Below are 19,609 nucleotides of genomic sequence, written 5' to 3' on the forward strand. Positions count from 1 at the left end.
ATACGTTATGTCCGACCAAGCCAAACCCAAGGGGTACGTATACGAGCCCGCCTGGTAGGTCCATGTGCGCGTACATGGGCCGTGTGTGAAGGAGTACCACGCATCCAACCCTACCCGGAATAGAAAAGCGCCCAAGGGCATGTAAAGTTTACGAAAAGTTAGGTCCCACTCATATGTTGCATGTGTTTGCATTTCTAACCCCAACAGTAGGGTGACTTACTGAGTATTTTATAAAATACTCAAGCCACGTGCTACCTACATTTTTCAGGTAAATGCAAGGTGCCAATGTACGGTTGACGGTAGAGCTGAGGATACCATGGAAGTAGATGAGAGACATTTTTAGTAGTTTAAGTTATTGGACTATTTTAAGTTAAAGCATTGAACATTGTCTTATTTACAGTTGTTTTGAATTGAGTTATTTGACTATTTTAAGTTAAACATTGAACCTTGTTTTATTTAGATTTGTTTTTAATTCAGTTAGAAGGTTTATTTTTGGAGGTAGGTTTGTTTTGGATTCTTGAACCTTTCTAATTTATGATAGACTCTATTGTGTTTTGGAAGGTTATCTATGACGAGCTCCTGCGTAATGATTATGCATGTGAGTGACGTCACTAATTAGGTCTAGAAAATTAAGGGCTTTACAACCCTAGTCTCATCTCTATATTACATGTAGTAATACATACTTATTAAATATTTATAATAGAATGCATCAAACACATCAAGTACATCATGCATCACATATAACAAACGTATGCCATCATACATATTTATAATAGAATGCATCAAACACATCAAGTACATCATTCACGTATGNAGAAAAAAAAAAAAAAAAAAACTCAGTTGCCGGAAAACCCGCAAGTTTTCCGGCGACCGTCGAGTTTCACGGAACCCACACGAAACGACGGCCACAGCACGCCCAGCCTTCAGCCCACGACTCCCAGCACCATCAACATACCTGCAAAGAGAGAAAAGACAGAAACTACGAGAGAGAGAGAGAGATTTCAGAAAGTCGGCGAGTGTCCAGTTTCTCCGACGAACCCTCAAACCACCCTCAAACCGACACCAAACGACCTGTTACCACCACGAGAAGGGTCCCTAACTAAAGCACGATAACTCAAGGTGCGTTCTGTGCTTCTTCGTAAACGCCGTCGTCGGTAACCAAGGTCGAAAAATTGGGTTATTCCTAATCGTTCATAGATCTGTGGTTTTAGGAACCTTTAGGCCGCAAGACTTCCAGAAAAGAAAGAAGGACGACAAATAAAGAGGAAAAGGAAGAGAGAGGACCGAAATCGGCAACGAAAACGCCGCGGGAAGGAGAGAGAAAACTCGCTGGAAAATCAGCCGAATTCGGGTAAGGAAGACAAGATCCACGGATCCGGGTCAACCCGAACCCAGAACCCGAGAGGGTCAGCCCATTCTTTCCCTCGGCCTCTACCTTCGGCCCAGCCCAACTACAGCGGCCCAAATCTCAAACCAGCCCAGAAGTGACCATTCAGTTGAACCAACCCGAGACCAGACCCACGGTCCAATCGAGCTGGCCTGCAACCCAAAAAACTTTCGGCCCAGCCCAATAAGCCAAGGCCCAACGATAGTCTTGGCCCAGTAGCCTCCGCAGCCCGCGACTCGGACCATGACCCGAACCGAACTGCGACCCGCGGTTCGACCCGACGCTATCGCACAATGTGGCTCGCTCTACTGCTGCCATGTGTCACATAGCGGCGCAGGCGGTCCCTCGTCTCAACTCGGCGCAAACGGCTCGGGCTCCTTCTGGCGACGCTCCAGTGGCTTCCAGCGGCTATTCGGCTCGGCTCACCTGTTTTCAGCCCGATTTCCACTGTTTTGACCCTCCTGGATCTGTTTTCGGCCCCGATTAAAGTATCCGAGGCCGTTTTAGGGCCGTATTTCACATTTATTGAATTATAGGGAAATTAATTGTGAAATACTAATGGAAAGTGGTGAATGGTGTGATAGGAAACAAACCCCGGCGACGTAGGAAGTAGCTCTCACGGAACGGGAGCTTACGTTTAGCTATTTAGGGAGTATTTTGGCCAAGGCCAACCAAGTAAGTGGCCTTACTATAGGATAGGCTAAAAAAATTGTATGAGTTATGATGATGTGTGGATTACAATGCTTGATGATATGTGCAGTATATACATATTTTGATGAATGACACTTGATATGTTTGATGCACTTTGTGGCATTATGATGAGTATGATGATTGCATGATGTTTACCTTAATATGATGATGTTTTCCATATTGAGCATGCTAGATGATGATGAGTGCCATATTGCATCATGTCGTTAGATCAACATAGGACACAACCCTAAGAGCGTGAAAATGATATTAATATAAATATTCACGAGTATGTGTTACCTAAAGTAACAAGAGATGAGACTAGAGGGTTGTGTCAGAAGAGACATTATGATGGATTTAGAGGGACCTCATGCATATTGTATGTTCATAAGCATAGGGCTACTTCCCCTAGAGATGATGAGTGCGGACATAGAGAAGTAGGACGAGGTGTGGCAGTAGAGGGCCCACCTCAAGAAAGATCAGAGACTGGGCCGGTAACAGTTACGCCGCCCCTAGTCTTACCATCAGTTGAGCTACCTCATNACTTAAAAGACAGCAGGAGTTTGCCCACCTGGTACAGGGCGGACTCACAGTGGAGAAGTACAACCGAGAGTTTAAGAGACTCAAGAGATTTGCACCGTCTATGGTGGACACTGAGGAAAAGATGACANCACTACAAGCTGAGCCTCCACCACCAGTAGAGCCTCCACCACCAGTAGAGCATCCACCACAAGTAGAACCTCCATCCCAGCCTACCCTACCACTCCAAGTCGCACCTGAAGCTGCACCCCCAGTGGGTGGAGTAGATGCTAATACTAGGTTCACGTGTGACTCCATCCAAGCCCTAATTCAAACCTTGGTAACCAATCAGCAAGCCAATCTACAACAGGCCCAGGAACAAGCCCAAGCACAGGCCCAGGCATAGGTGTTGGTACAGGCACAGGTACAGGCACAGGTACAGGCACAGGCACAGGCACAGGCCACTGCTCAGACCAATGCCCCAGTAAACCCTCCACAACCTGTTAGATGTTCAAACTGGATAAGGGACTTCAAGAGATACGACCCTCGACCATTCACTGGTTCCTTAGTAGACCCCATAGAAGCCCAAATGTGGATTGCAGCGATGGAAACTACCTTTGAGACTATGGAGTGCCCAGAGAACCAAAAGGTCGCCTATGCAACCTTCGTCCTACAAAAGAACGCAGAGATATGGTGGAGAGATAACAAAACCCTTCTTAACCCAGAAGGGGGACCGATAAACTGGGAACGATTTAAGGAGGCCTTTCTTAAAGAATATTATCCTAAGTCAGAGCGACTTAAAAGACAGCAGGAGTTTGCCCACCTGGTACAGGGCGGACTCACAGTGGAGAAGTACAACCGAGAGTTTAAGAGACTCAAGAGATTTGCACCGTCTATGGTGGACACTGAGGAAAAGATGACAGTGAAATTTGTATTGGGTTTGGAACCAAGAATCCGCCGCATGTTGAAGGCGTTCAACCCAAAGACCTATGAGGAAGCCTTGAGAACTGCCAAGGCTTTAGAGAAACCAAAGGATGAACAACGACGTGAAGAGCCAGTTATAATTGAGCAGAAGCGTCGTNAGCCTACCCTACCACTCCAAGTCGCACCTGAAGCTGCACCCCCAGTGGGTGGAGTAGATGCTAATACTAGGTTCACGTGTGACTCCATCCAAGCCCTAATTCAAACCTTGGTAACCAATCAGCAAGCCAATCTACAACAGGCCCAGGAACAAGCCCAAGCACAGGCCCAGGCATAGGTGTTGGTACAGGCACAGGTACAGGCACAGGTACAGGCACAGGCACAGGCACAGGCCACTGCTCAGACCAATGCCCCAGTAAACCCTCCACAACCTGTTAGATGTTCAAACTGGATAAGGGACTTCAAGAGATACGACCCTCGACCATTCACTGGTTCCCTAGTAGACCCCATAGAAGCCCAAATGTGGATTGCAGCGGTGGAAACCACCTTTGAGACTATGGAGTGCCCAGAGAACCAAAAGGTCGCCTGTGCAACCTTCGTCCTACAAAAGGACGCAGAGATATGGTGGAGAGATAACAAAACCCTTCTTAACCCAGAAGAGGGACCAATGAACTAGGAACGATTTAAGGAGACTTTTCTTAAAGAATATTATCCTAAGTCAGAGCGACTTAAAAGACAACAGGAGTTCGCCCACCTGGTACAAGGCGGACTCACAGTGGAGAAGTACAACCGAGAGTTTAAGAGACTCAAGAGATTTGCACCGTCCATGGTGGACACTGAGGAAAAGATGACAGAGAAATTTGTATTGGGTTTGGAACCAAGAATCCGCCGCATGTTGGAGGCGTTCAACCCAAAGACCTATGAGGAAGCCTTGAGAACTGCCAAGGCTTTAGAGAAACCAAAGGATGAGAAATGACGTGAAGAGCCAGTTATAATTGGGCAGAAGCGTCCTCATGAATCAAGAGGCTCTGACCGTCCACCACCAGCACGTAGGCACCGTTCCAATAACAGACCCGCTCCTAGATGGGATGAGCGACGCCCTCCCCGATGTACTGACAGGAACCCCGGNACTAGGTTCACGTGTGACTCCATCCAAGCCCTAATTCAAACCTTGGTAACCAATCAGCAAGCCAATCTACAACAGGCCCAGGAACAAGCCCAAGCACAGGCCCAGGCATAGGTGTTGGCACAGGCACAGGTACAGGCACAGGTACAGGCACAGGCACAGGCACAGGCACAGGCACAGGCACAGGCACAGGCACAGGCCACTGCTCAGGCCAATGCCCCAGTAAACCCTCCACAACCTGTTAGATGTTCAAACTGGATAAGGGATTTCAAGAGATACGACCCTCGACCATTCACTGGTTCCCTAGTAGACCCCATAGAAGCCCAAATGTGGATTGCAGCGGTGGAAACCACCTTTGAGACTATGGAGTGCCCAGAGAACCAAAAGGTCGCCTGTGCAACCTTCGTCCTACAAAAGGACGCAGAGATATGGTGGAGAGATAACAAAACCCTCCTTAACCCAGAAGGGGGACCAATGAACTGGGAACGATTTAAGGAGGCCTTCCTTAAAGAATATTATCCTAAGTCAGAGCGACTTAAAAGGCAGCAGGAGTTCGCCCACCTGGTACAGGGAGGACTCACAGTGGAGAAGTACAACAGAGAGTTTAATAAACTCAAGAGATTTGCATCGTCAATGGTGGACACTGAGGAAAAGATGACAGAGAAATTTGTATTGGGTTTGGAACCAAGAATCCGCCGCATGTTGGAGGCGTTCAACCCAAAGACCTATGAGGAAGCCTTGAGAACTGCCAAGGCTTTAGAGAAACCAAAGGATGAGAAACGACGTGAAGAGCCAGTTATAATTGGGCAGAAGCGTCCTCATGAATCAAGAGGCTCTGACCGTCCACCACCAGCACGTAGGCACCGTTCCAATAACAGACCCGCTCCTAGATGGGATGAGCGACGCCCTCCCCGACGTACTGACAGGAACCCCAGGAATCAAAATGGGGCCAGAGGGAGGAGAGAGGAAGGGTGCACTATCTGTGGAAGACTACACGGTGGGAGGTGCATGGCTGGCAGGCGAGCGTGTTATAGATGTGGTCAAGAGGGGCACATCACCGTGAACTGCACGGTCGGAAACGCTGCAGCACAAGCAAACCCGCCCAGAGTAGTAGAGCAAACGGATCAACCAGCACCACCGCGAGCTCAAGCTAGGGCCTACGCTTCAACCAGCAAGAACACTGGGAGGTCTGACGCCGTGGTGATAGGTACACTATCCATTTTAGGTCATTTCACTTTATCTTATTTGATTCTTGTTCCACGCATTTCTTTATTTCCATGCCTTTTGTTATACAAGCAGGGTTCGAATTAGAACCCTTATTGCATGAAATGTCTGTAAGCACCCCTGCGGGGGTAGACTTAGTATCTAGGGATAGAGTAAAGGATGGCCAAGTAATCATAGGGAACCAAACTTTAAGCGTTGACCTGATGGTGGTAAACATGACAGATTTCGACGTCATACTAGGCATGGATTGGTTAGCTGAAAATCGAGCTAGTATAGACTGTCGCAAAAAGGAAGTAAAATTTTCACCACCGACAGGACCTACCTTTAAATTTAAAGGCACAAATACCGGGATTACCCCCAAGGTAGTATCGATGATGAAAGCAAAGAGGTTAGTCCAACAAGGTAGATGGGCTATATTAACATGTGCTGTAGACGTAAGAGGAAAGGAAAAGACCCTAGTAAACGTGCCAATAGTAAATGAGTTCCCGGATGTATTTCCAAACGACTTACCTGGAATACCCCCTTCCCGGGCGGTTGNCCAAAGCACCCTATCGCATGGCACCAGCTGAGTTGAAAGAACTCAAGGCGCAACTGCAAGACTTACTAGATAAAGGATTCATTCGACCTAGCGTGTCCCCCTGGGGAGCGCCAGTGTTGTTTGTTAAGAAGAAAGATGGATCGATGTGTATNTCGATGCGTCTGTGCATCGATTACAGAGAGCTAAACAAGAGGACCATAAAAAACAAATATCCTCTGCCTAGAATAGAAGACTTGTTTGATCAACTTAGAGAGGCAACAGTATTCTCTAAGATAGATCTTTGGTCTGGTTACCACCAAATTAGGATTAATGAAAAAGACGTACCAAAAACAATGTTTAGGACAAGGTACGGTCACTACGAGTTCGTAGTGATGTCATCTGGCCTCACCAATGCCCCAGCTGTGTTTATGGAGTTAATGAACCGGGTATTCAAAGAATGCCTAGACATGTTCGTGATTGTGTTTATTGACGACATCCTCATATACTCAAAAACAGACCTAGAGCACGAGGAACACCTCCGAAAAGTCCTAACCACCCTAAGAGAGCACAAGTTGTACGCCAAGTTCTCCAAATGCGAATTTTGGTTATGACAAGTCTCTTTCCTAGGACACGTGGTGTCAAAGAACGGAATATCTGTAGATCCCACCAAGGTCAAAGCGATCACAAAGTGGGAACGCCCCACTACGGTAACGGAAGTAAGGAGTTTCCTAGGATTGGAGGGATACTATCGAAGGTTCGTGCAGGACTTCGCTAAAATATCCTCGCCTTTAACAAAGTTAACAAAAAAAGGGGTACCATTTAGATGGGATGAGGCTTGTGAGGCAAGCTTCCAGAACCTAAAAGAGAGATTGGTAACCGCCCCGGTACTCATAGTACCCGAGAGCTCAGAAGGATATGTGATCTATAGTGATGCCTCCATGAAAGGACTGGGATGTGTGTTAATGCAACACGGCAAGGTTGTCGCATACGCATCTCGTCAACTTAAAGAATATGAAAAGAACTACCCTACCCATGACCTAGAGTTGGCCGCTGTAGTGTTCGCGCTGAAAATATGGCGACATTACCTGTATGGCGAGAAAACTCAAATTTTTACCGACCACAAAAGTTTGAAATACTTCTTCACCCAGAAAGAGTTAAACATGAGGCAGAGAAGGTGGTTAGAATTGGTGAAGGATTATGACGTAGATATCCAGTACCACCCTGGGAAAGCAAATGTGGTTGCAGATGCCTTGAGTAGGAAGACGGTCCACTCGTCGGCCCTCATTACGAGGGAAGTAAGGGTACAAAGAGAGTTCGAGCGAGCCAACATAGCTGTAGCGACCGAGGGAGTCATAGCACAGCTGGCCCGACTCACGGTACAACCTACACTTAGGCAGAGAATTATTGTCTCCCAACAAGAGGATCCTAACCTACAGAAAGTCCTAGGACAGCTAGACGAAAGTCCAGTAGATGGATTCTCGAAGTCATCAGATGAAGGACTATTGTATCAGGGACGCTTATGTGTTCCAGCAATAGAAGATTTAAGGAAGGAAATACTGATGGAAGCTCACAACTCACCATTTGCGATGCATCCAGGAGGTACTAAGATGTACCAAGATTTAAAACAACACTTTTGGTGGAAGAGCATGAAGAGGGATGTGGCCGGGTTTGTGAGCAAGTGCTTAGTTTGTCAACAAGTGAAAGCTCCAAGACAAAAGACGGCGGGGTTGTTACAGCCCCTAAGCATACCAGAGTGGAAGTGGGAAAACATAGCGATGGACTTCATAGTAGGTTTACCCAAAACGCCCAAGGGCTATACAGTGATCTGGGTAGTTGTCGATAGGTTGACCAAGTCGACACACTTTCTACCTGGGAAGGTTACATATACAGTTGACAATTGGGCACAATTGTATGTGAAAGAAATAGTAAGACTACATGGAGTCCCAGTGTCATAGTGTCGGATCGGGATCCACGCTTTACGTCAGCATTTTGGCGCGGACTTCAAAAAGCACTGGGTACCCGCTTCGACTTTAGTACCGCCTTTCTCCCCCAAACAGATGGACAAACGGAGCGTTTAAACCAAATTCTAGAGGACATGCTACGCGCTTGCGTACTAGATTTTAAGGAAAGTTGGGATTCCAAACTCCACCTGATGGAATTCTCGTATAACAACAGTTTCCAAGCAATGATTGGAATGACACCGTTTGAGGCCCTGTATGGGAAACGGTGTAGGTCCCCACTATGTTGGGACGAAGTAGGAGAGAGAGAATTAGTAGGACCCGAGTTGGTTCGACTCTCCAATGAGGTTGTCCAGAAAATTCGACCGAGGATGCGTACCGCTCAAAGTAGACAAAAAAGCTATGCCGATGTAAGGCGTAAAAGCCTGGAGTTTGAGATAGGGAACCTAGTATTCCTCAAGGTGGCACCTATAAAGGTGTGTTAAGATTCGAACATAAGGGCAAGTTAAGTCCTAAATTCATTGGACCATTCGAGATCCTAGAGCGAGTTGGTCCAGTAGCGTATAAGTTAGCCTTACCTCCAGCCCTCTCAGGAGTACATGATGTATTTCATGTGTCGATGCTGAGGAAGTACATTACGGATCCTATCCACGTAATAGACTACGAACCACTCCAACTCAATGAAGATCTGAGCTACGAGGAAAAACCAGTAAGAATCTTAGCTAGAGAAGTAAAAATCTTACGCAAGAGGAGCATTGCGTTCACCACAGTGAGGACGAAATAAGAGAGAAATAACCCAAGTTGGTACAAGAGTTTGAAGACTTTTGAGGACGAAAGTTCTTTTTAGGGGTAGATAATGTAACGACCCGGGAAAGAAAGAAAGAAAGAAAAAAAAAACTCAGTCGCCGGAAAACCCGCAAGTTTTCGAGCGACCGCCGAGTTTCGCGGAACCCACGCGAAACGACGGCCACAGCACGCCCAGCCTTCAGCCCACGACTCCCAGCACCATCAGGATACCTGCAAAGAGAGAAAAGACAGAAACTACGAGAGAGAGAGAGATTTCGGAAAAAAAAAGTCAGCGAGTGTCCAGTTTCTTCGACGAACCTTCAAACCACCCTCAAACTGACACCAGATGACCTGTTACCACCACGAGAAGGATCCCTAACGAAAGCACGATAACTCAAGGTGCGTTTTGTGCTTTTTCGTAAATGCCGTCGTCAGTAACCGAGGTCGGAAAATTGGGTTTTTTCTAATCATTCATAGATCTGTGGTTCTAGGGACCTTTAGGCCGCAAAACTTCCAGAAAAGAAAGAAGGACGACAAATAAAGAGGAAGAGAAAGAGAGAGGACCGAAATCGGCAACGAAAACGCCGCGGGAAGGAGAGAGAAAACTCGTCGAAAAATCAGCCGAATTCGGGTAAGGAAGACGAGATCCACGGATCCGGGTCAACCCGAACCCAGAACCCGAGAGGGTCAGCCCATTCTTTCCCTCGGCCTCTACCTTTGGCCCACCCCAACTACAGCGGCCCAAACCTCAGACCAGCCCAGAAGTGACGGTTCAGTTGAACCAACCCGAGACCAGACCCACGGTCCAATCGAGCCGACCTGCAACCCAAAAAAATTTTGGCCCAGCCCAATAAGCCGAGGCCCAACGATAGTCATGGCCCAGTAGCCTCCGTAGCCCGCGACCCGGACTGTGACCTACGCTTCGACCTAATGCTACCGCATGACGTGGCTCGCTCTGCTGCTGCCACGTGTCACATAGCAACACAGGCAGTCCCTCGGCTCAGCTCGGCGCAAACGGCTTGGGCTCCCTCCTACAACGCTCCGGCGGCTCCTCCAGTAGCTTCCAGCGGCTATTCGGCTCGGCTCACCTGTTTTCAACCCAATTTCCACTGTTTCAACCCTCCCAGATCTTTTTTCGGCCCCGATTAAGGTATCCGAGACCGTTTTAGAGCCGTATTTCACATTTATTGAATTATAGAGAAATTAATTGTGAAATACTAACGGAAAGTGGTGAACAGTGTGATAGGAAACAAACCCCGACGACGTAGGAAGCAGCTCTCACGGAACGGGAGCTTACGTTTAGCTATTTAGGGAGTACTCCGGCCAAGGCCAACCAAGTAAGTGGCCTTACTATAGGATAGGCTAAAAAAATTGTATGAGTTATGATGATGTGTGGATTACAATGCTTGATGATATGTGCAGTATATACATATTTTGATGAATGACACTTGCTATGTTTGACGCACTTTGTGGCATTATGATGAGTATGATGATTGCATGATGTTTACTTTAATATGATGATGTTTTCCATATTGAGCATGCTAGATGATGATGAGTGCCATATTGCATCATGTCGTTAGATCGACATAGGACACAACCCTAAGAGCGCGAAAATGATATTAATATAAATATCCACGAGTATGTGTTACCTAGAGTAACAAGAGATGAGACTAGAGGGTTGTGTCAGAAGAGACATTACGATGGATTTAGAGGGACCTCATGCATATTGTATGTTCATAAGCATAGGGCTACTTCCCCTAGAGATGATGAGTGCGAATGTGCACAGGTGCGAATGCACACAAATGAGGGTGTTCATGAGGTGCATGACACTATGGGGTTCCGCTGACCTCTGGACGTCCTTACAGATTAGCTTGACCAGAGGATCCAGGGGGTGTGCGAGCGCCCTGGGGATTCACACTCACACGTGTGAGTCGTGTGTAGGGAAGTACTACACATTCAATTTGTCCGAGACTGGAGGCCACCCCTAAGATGATTAGAGATAGGTCCCTAATTCATGATTGCATGTCTTTGCATTAGCATGACCCCTATAGTGGGGTCAGTTACTGAGTATTTCTTAGAAATACTCAGGCCGTGTGCCATATTATTTTTCAGGTAAAGGCAAGGCTTCCATGTACGGTTGACGGTGACATCGTGATCAGAGACTGTGGCGCGTGCATAGGATAGTTGCATATTTAAAATTCCTAGTCTTGATTAGGATAGGGCGTTTGCATTTCATTCATTTATTATTTAATTTGTAATCGATTTTTTTTTTATCTTTTTGAGCTCGAGCATGATGTTTGAAACACGTAAGTCCGGCAGTGTTTTCCAATGTTTGAACGTAATCTGAAGTTTTAAATTTTTCCGCTAATAAAGATGAGCATTCTTAGATTTTTATTCTGCATTAGAGATGAGCATGAGACGTTAGTGGCGACTCTAGATATGTGGAAATTTAGGGACGTGACAACATCATACGTCACAGCTCATACATCATACATCATATAATTCACATACATCATCATACGTCATCATAAGCCATCATACATCATATAATTTTTCTAGCCTATACAATAGTAAGACTACTTATTTGGTTGACCTTAGCGAGCATTTCCCCTAATTAGTATATGTTAGCTCTTGTTCATTGATAGCTGCTCCAAATATCGATGGAGTTCATTTTCTATTACATCGTTCATTAATTTCATTAGTATTTAAAAAATTAATAATAATCAAACTAATATATGTGAAATACAGCACTAAAACGGCCTTAATTAACTTAATTGAAGCCAAAAACAGGTCCCAACGGCCTCAATTAACTTAATTGAAGCCAAAAACAGGTCCCACCGGGTTGGATGGGTGGAAAGTGAGCTAAAATAGGGGTACCCAAGCCGAATAAGTCAAGGAGCCGCGCCGAGCCGTTTAAGCAGACCAAGCTGAAGGGCTATTTGCGCCGCAGGTCGACACGTGGCATGCCAGGAGTGGGCCACGTTGTGTGCAGGCGCGGGTCGAGGTGCGTTTCGGGTCAGCTCGCAGGTCGCGTCCGGTTGAGGCGCTGCAGAGTGGGCTACTGGGCCAAGATAGGTTTGGGCCTCGATTTGCAGGTTGCAGAGGCGGGTTCCAGATGTGGGTCGCGATCGCGGGTCGTGGATACGGGTCGCAATCGCGAGTCGTGGGTACGGGTCCAGGCCAATGGTCTGGGTCGAAGCCCGCATTGGCTACAGGTGCGTGGGCTGGACTAAGGCCGATTGGGTCGCGGGTCTGAGTTCGACCCGAATCTGGATCCATCAGATCCTTTCTTCTTCGCACGACTCGCAGCGCGGTTTTCCATCTTTTCTCTCTCTTCCGGCGACGCTTTCGACCTATTTTCTCTTCCTTTTTCTCTCCTTATTTCTCGATTGGCCTTTCCTCATCTTTTTTGTGGGCCAAAAGTGGAACAAACTTATTCACAACACCAATGAACGAAATTACACAAAAGACACCAAGATATTTTCGTGATTCGGAGAGAAGAAGTTCTCCTATATCCACAGGTAGCAACCAATCACTAATAAAAACAAAGTGTTACAAGTTCACTGTCACACTATATAGACTCTCACCAATATGTCACTCAAGAAATACAATGTGAGACACAAAACATTCCCAAATCCCGATTTCAAATTCAGATAGGACTAAATCTAATCCAAATAACCAAATCAAATCTAATCCAAATAACCAAATCAAAACTTATAACAATTTACAACAATCTCCACCTTGTCATAAGATCTCCGAGTTGATAATTGAGTTAGTTGCTACCACGTCAACACAGTACTCCTTTCTTCCAACGTTGATGAAATCCAAAAAATGCCAGAACTTTTCACGAGCCATCACCTTTGTCAACATATCAGGGTTATCAGCCGTTCCAATTTTAATAAACGAATGTCCCCTTCACTAATAATTTCTCGAATAAAGTGAAAACGGACATCAATATGTTTAGTACGAGCATGATGAACTTGATTTTTAACAAACAAATAGCACTCTGGCTATCACAAAACACATCTATATGTTGTGCAAAATACCCAAGTCATTGATCAAACTATGCATCCAAATAGCTTCTTTAAAAGCTTCCGTTACTACCATATACTCTGCTCCGGTGGTAGACAATGCAATAGTAGATTGCAATGTTGAACGCCAACAAACAAGTTCACCAGCCATAGTAAACAAATAACCCATAGTAGATCGTCGCTTATCCAAATCACCATGCAAAAAGGAAGTTTTTACATCAAGTTGTACAAGCTCAATATTAAATTGAGCAACCAAAGCCAACAAAATTCGAATGGAAGAATGTTTTACCACAGGTGAGAAAATTTCATTGTAATCAATACCTTCTTTTGTGCATAGCCTTTACCCACAAGTCGAGCTTTATAACGTATACTAGAAGAATCTTCTTTTTTCGCAAAAACCCATTTACAACCAATTTTCTTCTTACCTTTTGGAAGCCTTTACCCACAAGTCGAGCCTTATAATGTATACTAGAAGAATCTTCTTTTTTTCGCAAGAACCCATTTACAACCAATTTCCTTCTTACCTTTCGGAAGTTGTACCAAATCCCAAGTTTGATTTATCTCCAATGATGCTATCTCCTGATTCATAGCTTCTTGCCAGTGCAATCTATCCAGGCTCTGGATAGCATCTTTGTAGTTGTTGAGAACTCCATCAATCAAAGGAAAAACATATGCTATCGTATCATCAAACCTTGCAGGTTTTCGAATTTTCCTTCGTGGTCTATTCCTGGCGATGGACTCAGGTTCCTCCACTCTTTCATTTACACGACTTTGCTACTTCTGTTCTAAGACATCAGAGTTATTATCTACCTAATCAATAGGTTTTTCAGTAGGAGTACAGTATGAGCGACCATATCAGGAGAGAACACCACCTTCTCCACCTGCTTCAATGCCTCATCATTATTTTCAATTTTCTGCAAAAACATTCCAGACTCATCGAATGTCACATCTCGACTATTAACAATCTTACTTGTTTCTGGACACCATAACCTATAGCCCTTCACGCCTTTGGTAAAGCCCATAAACTTGGCTTTTTGCTCTAGGATCCAGCTTTGAGTCTGTCACATGATAATAAGCGGGACACCCAAACACATGTAATTTATCATAATCATTAACAAGGAGTACCTAACCATACCTCAAGCAGAGTTTTCCCACCATTTACAGCAAAGGTAAACGATTCACCAAGTGAACTGCATAACTGAGAGCCTCAACCCAAAATGCCTTTTGTTTGGTGTATAGCTGTACCAAACTTTACATTTTTGTTTACTAAATATACAATGTTCACAGAAATCAATTTTACCAGTTGTGGCACCCTTAAAGACTCCTCGGTTCACCATTGTCTAAAGCGCCTTCTCACCAACATGCCCAAGTCTCATGTGCCATAATTTCGATATGTCTTGTTCTTTCGAACTTGCCACAGCAGCATGCCCAATTATTGTGGTTCCGTTGAGGTAGTATATGCTACCTCTTTTAGTTCCTTTAATTGCCACCAAAGCTCCACGAGCTACTTTCAAATTCCCTCCTTCCAAAATGATATGATAACCACTCGCATCCAAAACGCCAAGGGAAATCAAATTTTTCTTCAAGTCAAGGACATATCTCATATCATTGAGTTTTCATATAACCCCGTCAAAAATCTTGATTTGTACTGAGCCGATTCCCGTCATCTTGCAAGTACTATCAATGCCCATATAGACAACTCCACCATATCCCGATCCCCAAACAAACCCTAATCTTCAATGGCCACGTCCTCCAAGACGACCGTGACGTCGAATTCTGCGAAATCCTCCAGCATTCTCGCATTCAACTCCTCGTAGCTTACGAATCCCAAAACAATTCCCAATCCCAATCGCAACCCCAAATCAACCTAAACCATTCAATCGGGTGCCTCAAACAGAGGATCCACGAAATCAACTCTGTGGGCCCCATCAACGGGATCATGCTCCAACCCAACGCCTCCCTTGCCGACTTACAGGATCAACGTTCCTTGCGTGACAGCAAGATGTTGGAGAATTCCGAGGTTGATGTTTGTTTGCGGCCGTCGCCTACGGTTTCAACCGCTGCGCCCAGGATGACAACGCCGCCGCCGCCGTAGCCGTCGACGACAACGACAATGACAACGACAACGACAACGGCTGTGACGGTGGCAACGAGTGGGCCATCGAAGAACAAGTTGAAAGTAATGGTGCAACCGAAATTTTGGAATCAAAGATACCAATGGAAGTGAACCCAACGGATAACGTGGGAAAATTGAAGAAAGAGCTGCAAAAACTACAGCAGAGACTACATTTTCATCTGCCACCAGAGGGTTTCTTTTTCATTTATGACCACGACGTTATGGACGACGACCGCTCCTTCCGTTGGCATGGTGTGGCCCATAGCGATACCATTGAGATCTTCAATGGCAGCGCTTCTGGAGGATCTTAATTAGNCCAGTTGTGGCACCCTTAAAGACTCCTCGGTTCACCATTGTCTAAAGCGCCTTCTCACCAACATGCCCAAGTCTCATGTGCCATAATTTCGATATGTCTTGTTCTTTCGAACTTGCCACAGCAGCATGCCCAATTATTGTGGTTCCGTTGAGGTAGTATATGCTACCTCTTTTAGTTCCTTTAATTGCCACCAAAGCTCCACGAGCTACTTTCAAATTCCCTCCTTCCAAAATGATATGATAACCACTCGCATCCAAAACGCCAAGGGAAATCAAATTTTTCTTCAAGTCAAGGACATATCTCATATCATTGAGTTTTCATATAACCCCGTCAAAAATCTTGATTTGTACTGAGCCGATTCCCGTCATCTTGCAAGTACTATCAATGCCCATATAGACAACTCCACCATATCCCGATCCCCAAACAAACCCTAATCTTCAATGGCCACGTCCTCCAAGACGACCGTGACGTCGAATTCTGCGAAATCCTCCAGCATTCTCGCATTCAACTCCTCGTAGCTTACGAATCCCAAAACAATTCCCAATCCCAATCGCAACCCCAAATCAACCTAAACCATTCAATCGGGTGCCTCAAACAGAGGATCCACGAAATCAACTCTGTGGGCCCCATCAACGGGATCATGCTCCAACCCAACGCCTCCCTTGCCGACTTACAGGATCAACGTTCCTTGCGTGACAGCAAGATGTTGGAGAATTCCGAGGTTGATGTTTGTTTGCGGCCGTCGCCTACGGTTTCAACCGCTGCGCCCAGGATGACAACGCCGCCGCCGCCGTAGCCGTCGACGACAACGACAATGACAACGACAACGACAACGGCTGTGACGGTGGCAACGAGTGGGCCATCGAAGAACAAGTTGAAAGTAATGGTGCAACCGAAATTTTGGAATCAAAGATACCAATGGAAGTGAACCCAACGGATAACGTGGGAAAATTGAAGAAAGAGCTGCAAAAACTACAGCAGAGACTACATTTTCATCTGCCACCAGAGGGTTTCTTTTTCATTTATGACCACGACGTTATGGACGACGACCGCTCCTTCCGTTGGCATGGTGTGGCCCATAGCGATACCATTGAGATCTTCAATGGCAGCGCTTCTGGAGGATCTTAATTAGCTTTGATACCACTTGTTGTGCGCCGAAAGCGGAACAAATGTACTCACAACACCAATGAACAGAATTACACAAAGAGACACCAAGATATTTACGTGGTTGGAAGAAAAGAAGTTCTCCTATATCCACGGGTAGCAACCTATCACTAATAAAAACAAAGTGTTACAAGTGAATACCTCACTATCACACTATATAGACTCTCCCTAATATGTCACTCAAGAACTACATTGTGACACACAAAACATTCTCTATCAAATTGTATATGACTAAATCTGGTAGGACTAAATCTAATTCAAATAATCAAATCAAATCTAATACAAATAGCGAAATCAAATCTACTCCAAATAACCAAATCAAATAAAAAATTATGACAATTTACAACGATCTTTTCATCAAGGGTAGATCTGCAGTTTTCTAAAAAATTATTATTTCGGATTCCTTTTTTCAACGACAGCAAGCGACGGTGCTGCATGAGTTTGCTTTTGGGAGGACATACTAAGGCCGACAGTCACTTTCACGGCTTGGTTTGGTCGGTTTAGGCGTCGGAGCTGTCGGTTCAATCTCGCCACAGTTTGAATCTCTCTCTCTCTCTCTCTCTCTCTCTCTCTCGGTTTTCTTTGCAGGTGTTCGGTCGTAGAGCATTGGCTGAAGTCGGGAATTGTGTTTGGTGATTCATCGAGGCCGCGGGGTCTTGTTCTAGGCGTTGCCCGAGAACTTCGACACCTCACCGAAATTCTCAGGTTTTCAGCGATAGATCGATTTTTTTTTTCTAACGGGACGTTACAATTTTGATTTGAGAAAGATATCTCGTTAATTAAACTATGCTATAATATTAAAATGTGAGTCTATTAACATTATATTCAACATTATATTATTAAATTTAGTAGAATGTTATATATATATATATTTATAGAAATGATAGTGTAGAAATTATGTATTAAAATTCCGGTTGAAACAAATATGATTTTTTAAATGTATATAAAATTTTAAAAAAAATATTGTTGAAAACTCCATTCCTACGGGAAAGAAAAAAAAAAAATCACATTCTTGGTAAAATAGAGAATTTTGTAGAAAAAAGATTGAAAAGGTTGATGGGTCGAGTTTCATTTGGTGCTCAACTATTTTCGTTATAAATTTTACTTAGTTCAAACATGGATGAAAAAATTGAGTATATAATCTTCATTACTTGTTAGGATCACACCAAGAAAGCGTTAGTTATGGAGTCTGCTCCCTGTATTTATAGCTTGGTCAACGGCTATATCCGGTAAAGCTATATTTGGTAAAGCCATATATGGTAAAGCTATATCCGGTAAAGCTATATATGGTAAATAGCGCTATATCCAGTAAAGCTATATATGGTAAATAGCTATATATAGTAGATGATTAAATCTGGTAAAGCTATATTTAGTAGACTGAACCATATATATATCCCGTCTAGTAAAGCTTTGGAAATGTACTTTCTATTCTCTGTACTCTCTCTTGTTGTACATACCTGAAGTTATCAATAAAAAATCCTTTTAGCCAGAGTTCTCCTTGCAATTTTCTCTATTCTTTTCTTTGTGTTCATCTAGATCGAGCGTGTGCGTTGTTGTGCGATCCTAACAACTGGTATCAGAGCAAGGCAAAATTCACCACGATCTGTGAAGATGGAAAGTTCAAAGATTGGAATTGAGAAGTTCGATGAATCCGATTTCGATTTCTGGAAGATGTAGATTGAAGATTATCTGTACCAGAAAAATCTTCACGAACCTCTGTTGGGGGTGAAGCCGGATACCATGACCACAGAACAGTGGAAGCTCAAGGATCGACAAGCCTTAGAGATGATCCGGTTGACGCTATCCAGAAACGTGGCGTTTAACATCATCAAGGAGAAGACAACGTCAGATCTGATGAAGGCGCTGTCAAATATGTATGAAAAACCGTCGGCTATGAACAAGGTGTATTTGATGCGTAGATTGTTCAATCTACAGATGTCTGAAGGTGGACGTGTTGCGGATCATATAAATGAATTCAATATGATCATAAGTCAACTGGGTTCGGTGGAAATTAATTTCGAAGATGAAATTAAAGCGTTGATTTTGATGTCATCCTTACCCGAGTCATGGGATACTGTTGTTGCCGCAATCAGCAGTTCCCGAGGATCTGATAAACTGAAGTTTGATGAAATTCGAGATGTAGTTCTCAGCGAAAGTATTCGCAAACGGGAAACTGGAGATTCATCAGGCAATGCTCTCAGTGTTGATCGAAGGGGAAGAAGCAAATCAAAGAGCTCAAACAAACATGGGCGTTCAAAATCAAAGAACCGGGGAAAATCTCCAAACAAACCCAACGTAACGTGTTGGAGCTGTGGGGGAAAAGGACACTTTCGGACAGATTGTACAAAGCTAAAGAAGAAGCAGAATCATAAATCTGAAGATGATGATGATTCTATATACACAACAGAAGATGCTGAGGACGTTTTAATCCTTAGTGTGGATAGCCCAGCTGAATCCTGGATTTTGGATTCAGGTGCATCGTTCCATTCGTCTCCAAGTAAGGAATTGTTTCGAAATTTCAAATCAGGAAATTTCGGGAAGGTGTATCTTGCCGACAATAAAACCTTGGAGATTGAAGGAAAGGGAGATGTCTCCATACAAACTCCAGCAGGAAATCAATGGACATTACAAGATGTCAGATACATTCCTGGTCTCAAGAAGAACCTGATCTCTATTGGTCAGTTGGATAGCACAGGCTATGCAGCAGAGTTTGGAAAGAGTTCCTGGAAGATTGTGAAGGGGGCCATGGTTGTTGCGCGTGGCACAAAATCTGGAACCTTATACACTACTGCAGAGTGTATAAACATGACTGCTGCTGCTGAGAGTGCTTCCAATTCAAGTCTATGGCACAATAGAC

General features: G+C 44.6%; 2 pseudogenes; both read left to right on the plus strand.

Annotated features, from left to right (window-relative positions):
• Window positions 1–12,240: 12,240 nt before the first annotated feature.
• LOC111805520 lies at window positions 12,241–15,583 on the plus strand (annotated as a pseudogene).
• A 98-nt stretch (window positions 15,584–15,681) lies between these two features.
• Window positions 15,682–16,716, plus strand: LOC111805524 (annotated as a pseudogene).
• The last annotated feature ends 2,893 nt before the right edge of the window (window positions 16,717–19,609 follow it).

This window comes from Cucurbita pepo, chromosome LG11 (genome assembly GCF_002806865.2).
Source record: "Cucurbita pepo subsp. pepo cultivar mu-cu-16 chromosome LG11, ASM280686v2, whole genome shotgun sequence".
NCBI lineage: Eukaryota > Viridiplantae > Streptophyta > Magnoliopsida > Cucurbitales > Cucurbitaceae > Cucurbita > Cucurbita pepo.